The sequence below is a fragment of the Pipistrellus kuhlii genome, unplaced genomic scaffold (assembly GCF_014108245.1).
Source record: "Pipistrellus kuhlii isolate mPipKuh1 unplaced genomic scaffold, mPipKuh1.p scaffold_m20_p_6, whole genome shotgun sequence".
Taxonomy (NCBI): Eukaryota; Metazoa; Chordata; class Mammalia; order Chiroptera; family Vespertilionidae; genus Pipistrellus; species Pipistrellus kuhlii.
This window is the reverse complement of record NW_023425562.1, coordinates 63,037,066-63,051,846: the sequence shown is the minus strand read 5'-3', so window position 1 is coordinate 63,051,846 and position 14,781 is coordinate 63,037,066. Positions and strand designations below refer to the sequence as shown.

The window sequence follows — 14,781 nt, the reverse complement described above, 5'->3', positions numbered from 1 at the left end:
TTCAAAAGTCTACATTCTCTGATAGCCACCAAAAAAAACATTTTATTTTTAATTGTTTAGCCAAGAATTATTTATTGAGCATTTATTAAGTGCCAGAAACTATGCTAAATGCTAGGGTTACATTAGGGAACAAAGATGAAATTCCCACTACCTAGTGTTGCAATCAATGTAAGTCCAAAAAATTTTAGAAACAAGTAGATTTTCTGATCCCAGTGGATTTTCTGGTCCATGTTTTTCCCTTGTAACTTAATAATATACAAAAACTTTATATTGAATAAAATGCTTATCTGGCAATCCCATTTTAACTAGGCTGAATTCTATTTCTGGAATACAGAAGAAAGTGAATTATCTCACATGTAGTGAGAAAAAGTATCATATGAGTAAAGCTTTGGTAACTTCTGTGGTACCTTTAGCCTTAAGACTGAATTAAAATAAACCAGCATGAAGAGAAGAAAAAGTAGTTTGGACTGAGCCTCCACCTGCAAATTACTGCAATTCCAAAGGCCGCATAACTATTCTTCTGTCTTAGGTGCATGTCTTTTTCTTCTATCTTAGGAAACCTGGAGAATATCAGCAATGATGTCACAGCCTGGGTGACAGGAGCATTGGTAGTTCCCAGTTCCAGTTCCTTCAATTACATCTGAAATGCTTGTACAACACCTAGCTCTGGGGTGCTTTGAAGAGCTGCAAAGAGAGGCAAAACCAGAGCAGAGTCCACCTCAACATTTAGTTAGTATGTTTCTAATCAAGCTACAGCACCAAGTCCTATTTTTAAAAAATATACAGGGATGTGCAAAAATAGATTTATAGTTGTGAGTACACAAAACACAGAGTTTATTCTTATATTATTATTTATTAACTAGAGGCCTGGTGCATGACATTTGTGCACTAAGCCAGCAGTCAGACATCCCTTTTGCAGTACAGAGTTCTTGCAGCCCAGGACCCCTTGCTCCTTACCACCCACCTTTCTGCACTCCCTCATTGAACATCTACCCCCTGATTGTCAGTGCACATCATAGCAACCAATTATTAAGACAATTTGCATATTAGGGCTTCATTATATAGGATTATTGTATTTTCCACCCGAACAACTGCAAACCTACTTTTGCCAACCCCTGATGGTATTTTATGCCAAATTGCCTCTATGGAAGCCACCATCAATTTAGATTCATGCAATTTTAGCTGGCATTTGCCAAATTAAAAATGTCAGAAAAAAATCCTAAATTATCATTTTGCTGGCATCAGATGATGTAACTAAAGAGTTTTTCCATCTTGACCTATTTTGTGGTTGGCTACTAATGGTATTAATCCACTTTTCATTTACTTAACTAATCACTTCTAAGACAGCTGTTAGTAATTCTGATTACCTGCCTTCTCCAAAAGAGACCAAAGAAAGTAGCCAGAATGGGCATAAATTTATAACCATGCACAGAAAAAAGAGAAGGAGAAGAAGAAGGAGAAGGGGAATGGAAAAAAACTAGACTATACTTATATTGTTTTACTCTTTAGGGAAGAAGGAATGTCCATAGAGTGACTGGATATGTGATGAGTAAGGCATCAGTGGTGATAGCTGGAAAGTTTTAAAGGAAGGAATGTATTCAAACTACACATTTAGCCCAATCAGAATAACTCAGTTGGTTGAGTATCATCCCATGAACCAAAGAGTTGCTAGTTCCATTCCCACTCAGGGCACATCCAGGTTTGATCCCAATCAGGGAGCATACAGAAGGCAACAGATCTCTCCCTCTCTCTCTCTCTCTCTCTCTCCCTCTCAGTCTTTCTCTCTCTGTGTGTCTCCTTGGAAAGGATCTTTATTAAATAATAGAGGCCCAGTGCACAAATTCATGCACCATTGGGGGTCTCTCAGCCTGGCCTGCGGGATAAGGCTGAAACTGGCACTCCGACATCCCCTGAGAGATCCCAGATTATAAGAGGGTGCAGGCCAGGCCAAGGGACTCCACCAATGCATGATCAGGGCCAGGGAAAGACGCAGGAATTTGGCCAGCCAGGGAGGGACTGCAGGAGGGCTCAGGGTGTGTCCAGCCCATCTCACTCAATCCTGATCAGCTGTACCCCAGCAGCAAGCTAATCATACCAGTCGGAGTGTCTGCCCCATGGTGATCAATGCACATCATAGTGAGTGATCCACCGGTCCACTGTCTAATCCCTGGTGGTCAGTGCATGTCATAGTGAGTGGTTCAGTGGTCGTAGGATATTGTTAACATATTATGTTTGATTGGTTGAACAGGTGACCAGTCGACCAGATACTTAGCATATTAGGCTTTTACTATATAGGATGCATTTATACTGCATAGTTTGATATAAGCAAAAAGCTACAAGCCCTTTAACTTAACAAGAAAAAAATAGAGGCCTCCAGAGTCCAGTTCTCCCATTCACACCTCACTCCCCCATCTTTCTACAAATACATACAACTTCACAGTAAGGAAGGCGAGGCTTTCCAATTCATTGCTCATGCATAGTACCATATAGCTGTCATTGTTCGACTCTCAATTTACAAATAAGACACAGAACATTTTACAAGCACAGGGCAAGCCATTTTATTGATAGGAATGTTGGATTACTTTCCTTTGTTTACTTCCAAGCATAGAATGTCTCCATAAACAAAACTGGCTGGGAACACATGTGTATTTCCAGTCAACACCTGCCTTTGAAAATTCACAGGGTCTCTTGTCAACAATCCAACTTGCAGGAGTATCAGGTTTCCACTCACCTTTTTGAACATCTAGTAATTAACCAGAAAGACAATCCATCAGGACTCTCACCCTGTGTAGTAAAGGAAGCACCAAGTGCAGGTAGCTCTTAACCTTGCTCTTAAAGACCATTGAGAATACTCCTGTTACACCCTCCAAAACATCTCTGGGGTAATGATGGTTCTACTGTAAAACAAAGCCCCCCAAAATTTTTTTTCTTGCCTCATTCTGCTTTTGAACTTCAATGGAAGGTAAGTTTTCCTGGTGTCATGACTTTGCCAAAGAAAAATGATGGTTTTTATGTAATATAATAACACCTTGTAAATCTCTGCCTTCTTAAAGCTCAAAGCACGTTCATAAAGCACTCGTTCCATCTCTTTCATTTTCACTGAAGGAGATTGAGGCATGTGTACAAGTCGTGTGTCCAGGCCAGGAAAACAGAGACACTCAGAGGTTAAGCCAATCCTCTGAGATTGCACAATCTGGTTAGTGATGAGGCCGGAACTCTCTGCATTCATTTACTGAGCTGCTTTCTCTTCTCTAAGATTCCAAAACAACATAAATAAATTAATCTGACATTTCTCTGAAATGAAGAAGAATAATGGTTACTTAAGACAGAAGAATATTTCACTCTCTTGCCATCTCATAACCACACATAATGTGCAAGGGCCTTTAAAAACATGTCCAGACCCCTCACTTCTAAATCAGTAACAATTACAACTGGACACTGACCATCAGTAGATATGTAGAACAGAGAAGAGGCAGAGACGTGAGTTTTAGGAATATTACCTCAAAAAAAAAAAAAAAAAGAATAGTACTTCCAGCCTCACTGAAATAGAACACTAATGTATCTGATACCAGTTAGAAGTAAGGCACCACACCAGACACTGTAGGCAGCTTTCTCATTTAATCCCATATCAACCTATAAGGAGGGTGACAGCATCCCCATTTTACAGAAAAGGGAAGTAAGACTTGGAGGTTAACTTACTTTTACAAAAACCCTGCAGTAAGTGGCAAGCTCTCGGTGGTCTCATAAAGGAGATTATCTGCTGGGCCTAGAAGTCCTTAAAAGCAATCTGCCTTCAGTTAAGAGGAAGGCAGAATGGTGGGTCCCAGTAAATGACCCGAGTGCATATATTAAGTTGAATCATATGACATTACTGATACTTACCTGCTTTCCACCTACAAACATGGATATTTCATATGATTCAAACTATTACTCATAGAGAGGCTGTAATGACTTGGGGGAGAGGGGGAATCTCAAAAGTATTAATACTAAGGGTAAATAAAGTCAGATGCTGCCTTTGAAAGCATAACCCACGGCTTTAGATAAAAGAGGCCAGCTGGATGGAGAATTCTAATTCAAAAAATGCACCAATTCATAATAAGCTTGGTAAGAAAGGGTGTGTTCCCACCACTGGAAAAGAAATTTCCTTTCCCAAGCCCTTCTAGGATTTTGTCCTTCCCATTCATCTTTTCTGATCAAATTGATCCTTTAGGTAAACACAGGAGGGATTAGAGACCTTTAATTGGCTTTAAGGAAGAAATGGTAATCTGAGTTGCCTGGGCAGGAACTATCTTGTGTCTTGTGGGAGAGAAGCAGGGAGAGACAGAAGAAAGGAGATATCTGCAGCTTGACAAGTTGTTCTCAGCCAAAGAGGAGACTGTTCAAAAAAAGGCAAGACTGTTAAATCGCTCACCCAAATTAGTCTATGAGCTATGAGCATGACCTCTTGAGTTTTGTTTTTGTTTTTTTTCTTCTTCACTGCACCTCTTCCTGTGTAAACTAGGAGACTTCAATGCATCCCAGAGTCAAGATCAGTGTTTTTCACATGTTAGCATGCATCCATATCACTTGGAGCTTTGAGGTGTAGGGAGGCAGCCATACAGTCATAACACAGAGATTTTGATTGAGCTTTGCAGCAATAAGTTGCTAATGGTTCAAGGAGACACTTTAAAAACCATTAGCCTATCGTCCAGTTATGTACAACTGCATTGCTTACTCCTACCATCCAATGCTATTATCTGCACCGTGTCTGTACATATGGAAGCCATACATGATCCAAGGAGGATAAGCCAAAGTAATGATGCTCTCCAAGGAACTGTGACAATAAGGGATTGGCTTTGGTGCAAGCCAAGTTGCAACACAGCTGACTCTGTAGGATTCCTATTAAGGAGAATAGCCGACAGTTATTGACTAGTTTGTATGTGCCAGGCAGTATGTTGTCTCTACCCACATTATCTTTGAGATAAGTGTACTGTTATTACCCCTGTTTTATAAATGTAGACTTTGAGCCTCATTGGGCTAAGTCCCTGGTCACTGGGAGAATGAGGGAAATGAGTATAGAATCCATGACTCTGACTTAACTGCTGTGCACTGTACTTCCTGAACTCTAGAAACACTATGTCAGAAAAGGAGAGGTCCACCTTCTGTCTTATTTGATAAAGGAATAAACATAGATGAGTGGGAGGCCATAGCTCTTTCTTTACTCTAATGTCTTGTGTCTACTTTGGATAATGCAAACATTCCCCTCCAGCCTCATTTCCTCCTCGACCTTTCCCATGCTAACACATGAGAAAATGCTTCATGTGTTAAAAGTACAGAAGATTAGAAAAGGGGTGCTCAACTACCAAAGTTTGTATCTTAGATTTATGGATCTTCCCTGTTGAAACAAACATCTCGTTCCTTTTGGGAACATCGCCTGGTGTTTGAGAACTCTGCCCTAGAAATATTATGGTTTGAGGCTCCAAAGGAAGTTGATTGCAAGGGGTGGGACAGCTTCAACAGAAAGACTTCTTAATTTTATGATGCCCAATTCTTGCATTGTCCATCCCAACTCTTTGATGTCGTGGGGCAGGAGGTGAGAGAATGGAGCTCCAGAGATACCAGGCCCTTATCTGAATGGAGAGTTGCTTTCAGTGTTACTGCTTTGGCTTTGATTTACTATTTAGCTAGTCTCATAGATTGCTCCTTCACCATCAAGTTCCTGCTTTATAGCTTAATCCAGGACCTGGATTCCAGAGACTACTTACCTTGGAACTACAAGCTTCTGGGGTAAAAGCTGATGAAGCTTCCTTTCTCAATGGGAAGATGCTGAGCTTTTCCCAGGAGTCTGATATCCGTCATACAAAGTTCAGGTACAACTTATGGACCGTATCAGTGGCTAGCGACAGATCTTCAGAAACACTGACCACACATTTACCAATCACCTTGGAGTCACTAGCTCCAAAAGAGTGATGTTGTAATGTACTTCTGTCCTAACTCACCCCTGTGCTGTACTGAACTAAAGCACACAGATGTGTGGCCACATGTCTGCTTTTAGTGAAATATGTCCTGTTTTCCCAAGTGATGCATTTGGCCCAAAACAATTGCCCTTTATACTGACCATTTTCAAACCTATTTAAATATTTCCACATTCAAATTGCATATATCCTTTGACCTAGCAATAACATTTCTAGATATTTATGCTACAGATATACTTGTACATGTGCAGAAAGAGGTATAACAGAATTGACTGTAACAGTAAAATATTGGAAATAATCTAATTCATCAGTAAGAAACCAATTAAATAATGTACAGAGAATCCTTACAGTAGAATAATATGCAATTGTTAAGAAGAATGAGGCAACAGACACTGGGACCAAGACAGCCACAGATGCTACCACAAATGATAAACAACTGAACTGTGCCTTGGACTTAATGAGGCAAATGGAGATAAACCTCAGCAACCTGAACGACCTGGTCCCCAGTCTATACAAAGATCTCCTATCTTCTGTTGACCAGCCACTGAAAATTTCCAGAAACAAGCTGGTGGGAAAGGGTTAACTTTTGTGTGACACAATAGAAATGGGCATTCCTACAGGTCACCATGGAGTTACAGATATGGCCCTCTGTTGGAAGATGAGGCCATGCCTTCTGCTAGGCTGAGAAAGCAGGAGGTGGCAGCCTACCATGTGTTTGACCCGTATCGAGACCTATATTTTAAAGGTGGCGACTCATCTGTCTACCTCTGGGATCTGGAACATGGCTTTACTGGAGTGATCCTCATAAAGAAGGATGGAAATGGATCAGAAAATATCAAAGGCTGCTGGGAATCCACCTACCTGGCAGCAGTGCAGGGGAAATCCAGTGGTCCCATCGCCCACTGCAAGTTAACCTCATGGTGATGCTGTGGCTGCAAACAAGCAAATCCAACTCTGGCACCATGAGCCCTGGAGGCAGCCTGATCAGACAGATGGAGAAAGAAGAAACTGCCAGCAACTGCTCCCATTCACAGTCAATATCAGGAACCTAGTAGAGGACATGGAAAACAAAATCAAAAGTATGCTAAATGAGATCTACTTTGAAAAACGAGGACATTGTCAATGGGTTGAGGTCTGTGTTGACTCTTATAGACAAATCAAAACAAGAAGCTCTTAAGAGAGACCTGGTATAGGCTTTGAAGAGAAAGCAGCAATGCTTAACTCCTGCTTCACGCTAACAGGACAAGCCTACACTCATTAGATTCCTTCCTTAGAAAACTTGATTTCTTTTTTTTTTTTTTTTAATACTTATTGATGATGATGATGATGATTACTAGAGGCCAGGTGCATGACTTAGTACATGAATGGGGTCCCACGGTCTGGCCTGGGATCAGGGCCTGCCAGCGTAGGTGGGGAGAGATGGGAGAGGGATCACAGGAGTTTAGCTGGCTGGGGGGAGGGAAGGGGCATGAAAGGTTGGCCCCCAGCCCCAAGGAGGGTGCCACCCCCTGACCCCCCTGGGAAAGGGGCCACATATGCAGTCACCCACCCCCAATTCCCCATCCCAGCCTAGGGCCCAATGGTTCCAGGGGGTCAGGAGAGGAGGCCACGGTCGCCAGGCCAGACATGGAAAAAACTGACACCAGATGCCGGCACCCTGCCACCACATGGCTCCTCACCTCCCCTCCTCCTTTTTTCCTCGCCACTGCACCACCAAGCATTTGCTCCCTGGTGGTCAATGCATGTCATAAAGACTGGTCGACTGGTTGTTCCGGTTATTCAGTCATAATGGTCACTTAGGCATATATATATGGTTTTTTAGAGAATGAGGAAGGGAGAAAGAGAAACATTGATGTAAGAGCAGAACATGGATCAACTGCCTCCTGCATGCCTCCCACTGAGTATTGAACCTACAACCCTAGGTTCACAGGACAATGCCCAACCAACTGAGCCACACCAGCCAGGGAAGAAAACTGAATTTCTGTTCCTTTCCCTTGTTCCTCCCCTCCCTGAATGTGTGTTTTGTTTGCCCCAATCCCCTATCTCCCCAACACCCATTAGCAGGTATAAAATACAGTCTGCCTCTCCTTCCCTCCCACCTTTTTATAACATTGGCGTAAAAAAAATGCCAAAAAAAAAAAAAAAAAACACTATGAAATAACAATGGTGTCTGAAAGATAGAGAAAAAACTGGAGATCTGGTTCCACATGTCTTTAGGAGGGGCTTGGGTTTGAGGGATGGCCAGGGGACAGCTCTGGGAGAAAGGAGAAGTGGCCCTCAGCATTGTTCTGTGCAGACTGCCCTCTCCCTCTGGAGACCACATTGTGAGGGTGTGGGGGCTGTTGACCATTCTGCTGTTCTGGCCAAGTGCTTTTCTATCAATTTTTATGGAATGTATAAAGAATTTTTGTTTTATTTTTGTTTCTTTTATTAAAAAAAAAAAAAAGCTTTTAAAAAATAAATAAAAAACCTCCATCTTATACTTGAGCTCCCATCCTATAAAATAAATAAATAAATAAATAAATAAATAAATAAATAAATAAAAATAATCTGGACACACACACACACACACACAACACAAAAGAAGAATGAAGAAACCTACCAGTACTGATATGGATCAGATCACAGAAATGTCCCATTAGAAGTAAAAGAGGAAATAATAGAATTTTATATATGTGTGTGGCACCATTAGGGTGGAATAAAAATACATATGTGTATGTATATGTATATGTATATGTATATGTATATGTATATGTATATGTATATGTATATATGATGGATATAGAATGTTTCCAGAATGTCTCTGGAAGGAATTATAAGAAACTAGTAATATTTCCAGCTTTTTCAGCATAGATTTTAGAGGAACCCACCTAAAAGTTACTCATTCTTCCTGAGAGGCTTTGAAATTGATTTGGGACATTATTTCATGCAGCATGAAGTAGAATCAAAACTGGCAAATAATGACATGGAAGAAATCTTAGGCCTCCTCTCTGCCACAATGGAAGACCCTATCTGCCAGGGTTCATGCTGGACACTATTGACAAACACCCCATCCACTCTAGTTTTACCAAGCCTCCTCCTTCTTTCATAATCTGTAGCAGAATTTTCCTATGGAAACTGCTGGCTTTTATAAAGAGAAGTAAGGAGATGCAGACTCAGTAAGGCAAAAATTCAAAGTCCCAGAGGACTTTGGGATGGGCCTACAAAAGAAGTCAGTGCCCTCAGGTGAAATCAGGTGGATAGAATGAAGATTCAAGGGTTATGTTTCCTAAAATACAGAATTCATGGAGACCTTGAACTTTTGGGAACAAAATCCTCAGAAAAATATAGCAAACTATGATATTTTCTGTAGAGTAATATTTTCAAAATCTGCTCCTTTTTTTTTAATCTTTATTGTTGGAAGTATTACACATGTCCTCTTTTCCCCCCACTGACCTTTCTAACCAGCCTCACCCCGCTACCTCAGGCCTTCACCACCTTTTGTGTCCATGGGTTATGTATATATGCATACAAGTTCTTTGGTTGGTCTCTTCCTACCCACCCAGCATCCTCCCCTCCCCCACACTTCCCTCTGAGAGTCCACAAACTGTTTCATGCTTCTATGTCTCTGGATCTATTTTATTCATTAGATTCCACATATGAGTGAGATCATGTGATACATGTCTTTCTCTGACTGGCTACTTTGTTTAAATCACATGTACTGTCCATGAATTCTCTATGCTCATGGACTCAATTCCAGCCCTCGGTATGTTCCTTCATTTTTTTCACTGTCAGATGCATGTTTGCTGGCATACTTCTCTGAATTTGATGGGCACCAGAATCACAACTCTTTTAGAACCAGAGGGAAATCAGAGATTTCAACTCAGGAAGCAAATGGATTTGCTTAGCATCCTTTCATAGCATTGTTAGATGCTAAGTACTGATTTTCCCACAATCCTTGCAGGAGGAGAAACCATGTTTGAGGAGGAGAGGGAGGAAATCCCCAAGCCAGGGCAAAGGGGAGTTTGCATGAGCTTTAGACTGCTGGGCTGGAGAAGCTGTTTCCTGCAGCCAGTCTATCCCAGCTGGGCATTTGTGCTTCAGGAGGAGGCACATAAAACTGAAAGGAAATTCCACAGCATCAGACAGACACAAATTGAGGGACATTCCACAAGATAACTGGCCTGCATTCATCAAAAATATCATAAAAGACAAAGAAAGACTGAGGAATTCTTCCATATTCAAAAAGATGAAAGATATGTTAAATGAATGCAACACGTGATCCAGAATTTTCTTTTGCTATAAAGATTATCAGGACAGTTGAGAAAGTGAATAAAGTCTATAAACGAGGTAATGTCAGTGTTGATCCTTGATATTTTTTGTTTTGTTATTTTTAAAGAGTTGACAATTTCATTTTCACGTTTCACAATACAAATGAAAATTGCTTTTTTTTTTTTTTTTTTTTTTTTTTGTCCCTCTACTCTCCTCAAAACCTATTCTCTCTTAGATAAGAAAAGGGAATGAGTCTTCCTTGTCATCCTGTTAGAAAACACCCATGGTCAAAGCACCTCGATCTCCTGAAGTAGAACCCTGTTATAAAGAGGTTCTCCTTCCTCTTTATCTGTACAGTCCAGTCATTCCGGGCCAAGTGGGCACCATCATGGAATGGGTGGGAGGTCTCATCATTGAAGACTCAGTCATCATTGGCATGTGCCCTCCCATAGGCAGACTCATTCCAAGAGCAGGTCCACTGGCATCATCCTAGGAGGAGGAGGAAGATCCATCATTGGGTTCATGGGAGGGCCCCCCACTTGAGGTGCTGGCTTCATACCAGGGTGAGGTGAACCCAGAAGAGTGGAGAGGTGGGATTATGGCCCCTACAGGAGGAGGAGTAGAGAATGTAGTAGGAGGTATCTTTCCTTGCTGAAATGCTGCAGTTGTTTTCTCAATCGGGCTCTGTGCCTGCTCTTCCATCCATTTCTGATAGCAGTCTTTCACAATCTCTTTGTGTTTCCTACCACTGAAGTGTGTCTTTCTCACAGATGGAGAGTCATGGGTGAGGTATGTATCACAGTAGTCACAATAAAACTTCGGCATGTTGTTCTGCAAGCCGTTGTCATTCCCTTGGCCACTCCATCACTGCACCATCGAACTCTTGATTTTTTATGATGGTACTATGAGTATGTAAGTGTTTCCTTGTTTTTATGAAATATACACTGAAATATTTAAGGGTAAAGAGAAATCATGTTTGCAATTTATCCTCATATAGTTCTGGGAATATATATATTCCCAAAAGAATGTATATGCCCTTTAACAGCTGATAGCTCAATTTTGAAAATGAAATACATTTTAATAAACACTGCCTTTATAATTATTCAAAAAAAAATATATATATATATATATGTGTGTGTGTGTGTGTGTGTGTGTGTGTGTGTGTGTGTGTAATTTAGGGAGGGTACCCTATATATGAAGAAAGGGAAGAAAGATGGAAGGAAGGAAAAAGAGAAGTATGGAGAGAAAGAGAAGGAGGATGAGGGAGGGGGAAGGGATAGAGAGATAGTTGATAGAACACTGACTGTGAATGTGGAGGGTATACAGTAATTTTTTTGTACAATTTTGCAACTCTTCAGTAAGTCTGAAATTATGTTAAAATAAAATAAAAAATGAGATTCCACCATGTCATTATGATTCTGTCCTGTGGTATAATTCTCAGTCATGGGTTTGGGAGCCTAACATGATCTTTAAAATCTTATCACTTGAGTAATAATAGAGAGATGCTACAAACAAGTCCTCCAAGGTGTGAGGCCACCCCTTTGAAAGGGTCTTTTTCTCTCATTTTTCTATGCTGAACTGGCCTGGTGGTAGGGTAGAGCCAGCTGATCAGCCCACAGCTGCCTCCAAAGGACCTGCTGTTGTGAGTATTCTGAAGAGAGCTTCCCATTCTGAAGGCATGAGCAACATTCAGTGATTTCACCCATAACTTCGATTGAGACTGTTTAATTTGGCTTTCCTTGGTTTTATTCTGCTTTGCTTGGACAACTGTACAGATCTATTTTCAGCTTTCCCTATTGTCTGAGAATGTGGCTTTGAGACAGTATCAGAAGCCATTTCCAATATGGACTCTAATGGTTTTTTTATGATTCTTTAATCCCCTCCCAAGTGCCCCCCCAACCCACACACACTTCTGCAGGGTCATCTGTGCCACAGGACTTGGGCTGGTCCTCTTCATTCCAATCAGCTCGCCTCTCTTGGCCCTTCCTTCCAGCAGCTATCATGGTGAAATGCTTGACAGGGCCCTGTTCAGACTTGTCTATGTGCCAAAATCAACATACAATATGTACTTCTGGGTTTTTTAGAGCTGACCCTAAAAGATCTATTTACCCAGACATTGACATTCTCATGAGTAATGGGTAAAAGCTCTGAGGACACACTGTTGGTGGCAGAATAGATTTCAGAATCCCACCCAGAATTTTAGATTTGAACAGGGACGTAGAGATTGTCAATTCCAACCATTTCATTTTAGGATAAGAAAAATGGGGCAGCAAGCAGTGGATAACTTGCCTAATGAAACCAGCATTGGAACCCAGGTACTCTGTCTCCTGGATCAGTCCCTTGGGACTCTATCTAAGGTATGAATGCACTTGGGTGAAACAACCTGGGAGCCTGAATTATTAAGTGGGTAATGGCGAAGGCAGCCTCCCAAATACATACTTTGGGATTAGAGACATTTCCAAATCCTTTTTTGGAGTCCTACATGAAGAAACCTCAAACCCAGGAGCCCAGCCAAAAACAATGATTCTCAAGTCCCCATGAAATCCTGGATGAATGTTTAACTGGGCAACATCCTAGTTGATTCCTGCAGCAGACGCGGGTCTCCGCGAGCTCCAGGACTGACGCTTCGAAAGGACTGGATGTGAGTATGCGTCTAAATCATATGCAGTAGGCCATTTGCTCTTATCAACAGGGTAAGTGAGTGTGAGAGCACGAGAGGACCTTCTGTACAGTCATGCAGAACAGCATGCAACTTTTAACTTGATTTATGCATTTCTCACAGATTACAGGAAAGCTTACTGAGAAATTTCAGAAGAAAAGTTCCAGAAACTTTTAGAAAATATACCTTGAAAACAGGATATTTCACTCTCTCTCAGATCCTAGTGCTAACATAGGACAAACAAACCTAGTAATTCATCCATTCCTTCATTCATCTTCTCAGTCAGTCATTCACTCATTCATTTATTCATTCGCATGGCAAATAATTAATGATCTCTGCCTAGAAGTAGGTGTCATGATGGATTGCAGGAAGGTATCTGCACACCCATTCTTGAAAGTCATTGGTGAGAGATGCTTCTAGGGACCATTAACTCCCAGGTACTTCAAGTCTTCCTCATGCCTGGGCAGAGTGAGCTCTGGTGGTCAGAGAGGCCCTTGGGCAAAGTATGTCAGGTGCTGGCAGTTGGAATTTGGGCCAGCATGCATAAAAATGTTAAATGTCAAGGGAATGTAAAAAGGGCACAGGGATTATTACTTTGAGAGTATTCTCCAAGGACTGATAAAGAGCTAAGGAACAGGTGGTGTTGGAAGAAACAAAGGAAGAGATCTCAACGGTCAGGATGGGAATAGGAAATTGGGTCAGTGAAAAGATCTTTTCCACCATATTAAGAACATCTTGACAATGGGAAGCTACCAGCATGAAAACAATTATGTGCAAAGACCCACTATTGTGTGTGTGTCACAAGTATCACTGATCCTTTCAACAAATCTCTATTGAGCACCTGCTATGGATATGTACTGTGCCCCAGGATGATGCTTTTAATACTTTTTTAAACACAGAGTTTGCAAGTGAATTTTTTTATTGAAATACTAGAGGTCTGGTGCACAGATTCATGCACATTGAAAGGAAATTAATTAGAAGGTGGCCAGCAGGGTGGGACTGGGCAAGATGGGCCGGACAAGCCCAGGAGCCAACCTTCTGTGGTCCCTCCCAAGCCAGCTGCACCAGGGCTCAAAGGGCATCTGCAGAGTGAGCAGGATCCCTCCAGTAGGTGGAGTCCCTCAACCTGGCCAATGGGAATCGAGCTGAAACTGGCAGCCCAATATCCCCTAAGAGGCCCCAGGGTGTGAGAGAATCTCTGCAAAATTGATGTTGCTTGGCAGTTCCTGCATTGAGCATCCGCCCCCTGGTGGTCAATGTGTGTCATAGTTATTGGTCAACCAATCAACCGGTCACTTAGGGTTTTAGATAGATAGATGATAGATAGATAGATAGATAGATAGATAGATAGATAGATAATGCCTTAACCATTATGTAATATCAGTGCTATATTCAGTCCCATGTGTACTCTTGAGGGGGAGCATAAAGGAAAGGAGCCATAGCTGCCAAGTATTATGCTAGCTGTGGGTACCCACCCCACCTCTAGGATGTATCTTACACCTGGGCATTATCTGTCAACATTAAAATTGCTTTAAAATGTTGGTTTTTAAAATAAAGTGAAATTTCAACCTGGGGAAAATTAGGACAATTGGGAACATAATGGTCTTGAACGGAGGCTCAATTCTTAAGTATTAACTGAGGAGCTGAATCTGAGCTGGTTATTCCCTCCTTGCTGATTATCTCATCAAGTCCCTTTTGCTCCAGTCTCTGACCTTTCTGTGCCCAGCAACCTGGCCCTATGGCCTATGGCACAGCTTCTGATGTTTGGTAGAAGGTTAGAGGGTGGGAGGGGAGAGCAGGGAGAGTGATTAATTCCCCTGCTCCTCTCCTGCCTCACTTCCTGCCTGCACTGCTCTGTTTCAGCTCCCATCTGGGTGGCTCTTATTCCTCAGTTCCAAGCTCACAGATAAGGTACTT

The 14,781-nt window shown here is 41.6% G+C and overlaps 2 pseudogenes; one reads left to right on the top strand and one right to left on the bottom strand.

Annotated features, from left to right (window-relative positions):
- Nucleotides 1-4,647: 4,647 nt before the first annotated feature.
- LOC118708441 lies at nucleotides 4,648-7,192 on the top strand (annotated as a pseudogene).
- A 3,358-nt stretch (nucleotides 7,193-10,550) lies between these two features.
- LOC118707941 lies at nucleotides 10,551-11,073 on the bottom strand (annotated as a pseudogene).
- Between the last annotated feature and the right edge of the window lie 3,708 nt (nucleotides 11,074-14,781).